Genomic DNA, 5,364 nt, shown 5'->3' with positions numbered 1-5,364 from the left:
GCCAGTAAAGATATTAGACGCCCCCTACCCCTGCCACTTCTCCTTTAGCTACCAGCTTTCCTTCTTTTTAGGTTCAAATTTCTTAAACGTCATCTGCACTACTCTCAGGTCTTTCTGACCATGACCTGTTTGATGGGGGAAAAATGACTTCACAGCCTAACTACCCTAGTTATTTGTATTTTTTTAATGGACCAAGAATTTGGTGACAAACAAGTATTACTGGACACATATTTTAGAGATTATGTGTACATCTGCTTTAACAACAGAAGTGTATTTGACATAATCAATAGGGGTCAAATCTAGCTACAGAAGAAACACAGTCTACCATATTGATGCAAATGTGTATCACTGCATTGTAGAGTTAAATGAATCACATACAACCAAATAAATTGATAATGAAGATAAACAAATTATCATTAAAATTTTAAATGTTTTATTTAAAATCTTCTCATTAGTTGAAAGCCTTAACCAACTTAAGTCAAAATTAATGAACTAATAAAATAGCTCCCATTCTGAAACATTAGGAATTTCAGCTATTTGCCTTTGTGTATGCCGATTTTTTTTTTTTTTTTTTGAGACAGAGTCTCACTCTGTCATCCAGGCTGGAGTGCAGCAGCATGAATCTCGGCTCACTGCAAGCTCTGCCTCCCAGGTTCATGCTATTCTCCTGCCTCAGCCTCCCAAGTAGCTAGGACTACAGATGCCCGCCACCAAGCCTGGCTAACTTTTGTATTTTTAGTAGAGACGAGGTTTCACCAGGTTAGCCAGGATGGTCTCGATCTCCTGACCTCGTGATCCGCCTGCCTCGGCCTCGCAAAGTGCTGGGATTACAGGCGTGAGCCACCACGCCCGGCCTGTGTATGCTGATTTTCAAAAGTTGCAAGAAATCCAGACTTCTCAGTTAAGAAAACAGAGATTTTATTAATTTCTGCTTATGCTCTTCTTTATTTATTAATAACTAGTCCTTATTGTAGAGAACCATGAAACCCTATCATTATAACTGGAGAAAGAACTTGTATATCAGGGTCAAGTTTGCAGTTTATTAGAATACTCTTACTGAGAGCCGTGTTTTGAGAATCAGATGTAACCCACTTCTGATACCCATATCCACTGTTCCACTAAAACTGTTCTTTACATTGTATTTGAAACAGGGTGAGCATTCAGTTAAATGTCTATAGATTAAATGGACAGAGATCAATGGACATATGGAGAGATGAATGAATGGATAGTTGAACAATGCAAAGTTCTTATCCACATATTCCTTAGATGTAAATAATGTAATATACGTCTACTGCATAAATGTTTTATGTCTGGCAATATCGTCATTGCAAAAAAGCTACTCTAGAGCTAGGGTTGTTTAAGTAGAAGATTTTCGCTTGAAATGAAGCATTTCAAGATTTTCTGAGTATTCTATATTAAGCAATTTCATCGGTAATGGACTTAAACATCAACATGGATTCCTGATATAGGCACTTCTTCTTGACTTGTTATTCAGTGACAGATTTCGCAGCTATCTTTTTGTCAAGTAGACTGGAAAATTATATATTCATCTTTCCGTTATCACAATCTCCTACTGTCCTTGTTGATGTCTGCTGTTCAAAAAACTACTTGAAAGTGGTGGCTACCACTGTCCCAAGAGAACTCAGATGTCTGTGCATAACAAATACGTGTTTCCCAGTTCTCTCAAAGCTGCAAACTCTTGAGCTGTGAAAACAACACTGCATTCTTGAGTCCTCCTTTAGTCAAAGTCATCTTCCCAGAAGAATGGAGACTGCACTTAGCAGTTACCATGTCATATGAGCACTAAATCAGTGCTGTTTGTGCCATTATGTCTCATGGATCACCTTGTGAAGGTTTCTGCTTTGTCCTTCAGCTCCTTTCTCCATAGGCCTTAGGACTGGCTGAGACAACACCATGCCTTCAGCCCTACACCATATGCTTCATTTTCTTCCAAGGAAAAAGAAAAAAAATAAACTTGTAAGCCAAAGAAGACTCCTTCAGGTCCTAACCACCAGTACAGCAGATTTAAAACCCTAAGTAGGTGGTAAGGATATTCCATTTTGTATATCTCTTTATTCACTTGGCTACTGTGAGACTTTTTGTAATCTGTTCTCAGATTTATCTTTGGTTGATCCCACTTTTTGATCACTGAGATATGGTATATGCAAATGATCTTATAAAAGGGATATCCAGGAGTCACAGGAAATCCCAGAAATAATAGAGGTTCTGAATTAAAGGTGTTTAATTTGGAATGCTTTTTATAAGTAATTATTTTTGTCAGTCTTGTTTATCATATAAAAGTTAAAAGAAAAAAAATCCACAATCTCATTATGCAGAGATAAATATCAACTTTTTTTTTTTTTTTTTTAAGAGACAGAGTCTTGCTTGTTGCCCAGGCTGGAGTGCAGTGGCATAATCTCAGCTCACTGCAACTTCCATTTCCTGGGTTCAAGCAATTCTCCTGCCTCAGCCTCTCAAGTAGCTGGGACTACAGGTGCGCGCCACCACGCCCAGCTAATTTTTTTGTATTTTAGTAGAGATGGAGTTTCACCGTGTTGCCGAGGCTGGTCTTGAACTCCTGAGCTCAGGCAATCTGCCCGCCTCAGCCTCCCAAAGTGCTAGGATTACAGACGTGAGCCACTGCACCTGGCCAACATTTTGGTTTCTATCTTTTTAGGCTTTCTTGCTTTCAATCATCCAGTTCAGATGCTTTTGGCATATGTTAAGAAAAAATATTATTTCACATATTTAGAAACCCAGAAGTAGAGGGGATTCAAGGGATGGTATAATCAGTGACTCGGTGGTCATCCAGAGCTCAGTTTCTTTATGTCTCTCCACTTTGTCATCCTCATCCTAAGGCTTACCGTTGTAAAATGTAAAACAACATGGCTGTCAGTGGAAGAGTGTCTTGTACTCACTGACTTAATCAACTGCGATGGAATCAACCACAATTAGTTAACCACAATGTCTTCTTCATGTATATGGAATCATTGTATATATACTGATCACCAATTTGTTTTTCCCACCCCACTTCACTAAACATCTTAGAGATGTTTAATAGACATAGATCTTTATCATTTTTTAACATCTGTATAGTGTTCTCTAATATGGATTGCCACAATTTGATCATTAGTGGACATAATAGTTACATCTTTATTTACCTAAGAGATAAACTGCTGGTCAGGGAATACATGTATATTTTCCTTTATTAAGAAACAAAACTGTCAAATCTTTTTACAAAGTGATTATACAATTTTATCACTTTGTGGGAACACCAACAATGTATTAGAGTTCCAGTTGCTCTACATTCTAATATTTGGTTGTCAGTCTTTTAAATTTTTTGCCATCCTGGTAGATGTAAAGTGGTATCTCATTGTGGTTCAAATTTTCATTTCCCATGTGGAAAAATTTTTTTCATATGTTTATTGATTATTATACGTCTTTGAGAAATGTCTGTTCAAATCTTTTGTCCATTTTAAAATTAGGTTTTCATTGTTGGTTTGTAGGAATTCTTCATATATTCTGCATACAAGTCTTTTGTCATATATGTGTTGGGAATATTTATTTTTATAGACTGTGGCTTGCCTTTTCATTTTTAACTGTTAATGAGAAATTTTAAATTTTGATGACATCAACTCTATTAATTTTTCATTGTTTCTTTTTTCTTTCTATCTCCTAAGGAATTGTTGCCTTCTCTATAACTACAAAGATATTGTTCTATGTTTTCTTATAGGAGCTTTATAATGTTAGGTTATATATAGCTTTATATGTTTAGATCTATAATCTGTCTTGAATTAATTTTTGTGTACTAGTGAGGTAGAAGTCAAGGATTTTTTTTTTTTCTACATGTATACTAAGTTGTTACAACACCAGTTATTGAAAAGACTTTCCTTACCCTCATTGGGTTTCTTTAGTGCGTTTGTCAAAGGTCATTTGGTCATAAACATGTTGGTCTATTTCTGGACGTTTTTACTCTGTTCCACTGATGTATTCATGTTTTTGTCAATTGTTTGTGCCCACTAAAAAAATCTACCAAAACAAACTTCTATCCATATTTCACATGGCCAGAAACAAAGCAAATGTTTAAATGTTTATTAGGTATTATGCTTACAAAAAGTGCAAAAACAAAGAACTACAGCTTACTGATTTATCTCAAAGCAAATACCACATAAGCCACGAAATATTACATTGCAAGCACCTTACATACTCCACTTATGCCCCTTTCCCATCACCAGCCTCTCCCTCCCTTTGAAAAGGAGCCATTAGCCTTAATATAATGCTAATATAAATATAATTTCTTTACTCTCCTTTATAATTTTACCACCTAAGCATTCATATGTATATGCATGTGTATAATATAGTTTTTATCTACAGAAGTGTAAATAAAACCATTGCTTTCCTTTGCCCATATTTGAACTTTATATAAATTAAAATCGCATAGTATGTGGTATTCTTCTGTGCTGTTTTTCATGTATATTGTGAAATCAATCCACGTGGTGGCATATTGCTGTAATTTGCTTATTTCATTGATTATATAATATTTTACAAAATGTTACAATTTATCCATTTCTATTTATAATGGACATTTGGGCTGTTTCAGTTTGGGGCTATTAAGAACAATGGTGCTATGAACAGCTTTGTACATATTGCTTAGAGCATCTGTGCTCACATCACTTTTAGGAGTAAAAATTCTAGGTTGCAGGGCATGTATCAGTTTCAGTAAATAATGCCACACTATCATCCAAAAGGATTATACTAATTTACACACCCACCAGTAGGTCACAAAGGTACTATTTGCTCCATATGCTCACCATTGCTTAGTATAAGTTAAATTTAACCTTGCAAGGTGTCTGTGAAACAGTACTCAGCCTCATGATCAGGGAATTGCAAATTAAAATCACAGTAAGATAAGACTTCACGATAAGGTTGATATTATCTCATATGTTTATTGGCCATGTGAATATCATTTTTTTAATAAAGTGCCCATTGAAGTCTCCTGCCCAGTTTCCTACTGGGTTGTCTTTTCTTATTACTTTCAGAAATGCTTTGTATATTCCAGAAATGATCTATTTGTCAGTTATGTATTGCAAATATTAATATATTCTCCCAATCTATTGTTTACCTTGGTTTATTTTTTGATGCACTGAAGTTTTTAATTTTACTGTAGTCAAATTTATCCGTCTTTTTCTTTATGGTTAGGGATTTTTTTTTTTTTTTTTTTTTTTAGACGGATTTTCATTTTTTTTCCTTTTTTTTTTTTGAGATGGAGATTGAGTTACTATTTTTACATCTGAATCAATAATGGAAAACTTGTTAAATGTTCTACAAATAGTAAATGTAGAACTCAAATCAAAATTTTCCTTC

General features: G+C 35.0%; 1 protein-coding gene across 1 annotated transcript in view; it reads right to left on the bottom strand.

The window, feature by feature from the left end:
• The window catches only part of AGBL3 (ATP/GTP binding protein-like 3), a 122,173-nt gene that overhangs the window by 94,501 nt on the left and 22,308 nt on the right, over positions 1–5,364 (bottom strand). The gene's annotated exons all lie outside the window — the stretch shown is intronic.

This window comes from Colobus angolensis, unplaced genomic scaffold (genome assembly GCF_000951035.1).
Source record: "Colobus angolensis palliatus isolate OR3802 unplaced genomic scaffold, Cang.pa_1.0 Scaffold2, whole genome shotgun sequence".
NCBI lineage: Eukaryota > Metazoa > Chordata > Mammalia > Primates > Cercopithecidae > Colobus > Colobus angolensis.
This window is presented reverse-complemented; position numbering and strand designations above follow the sequence as displayed.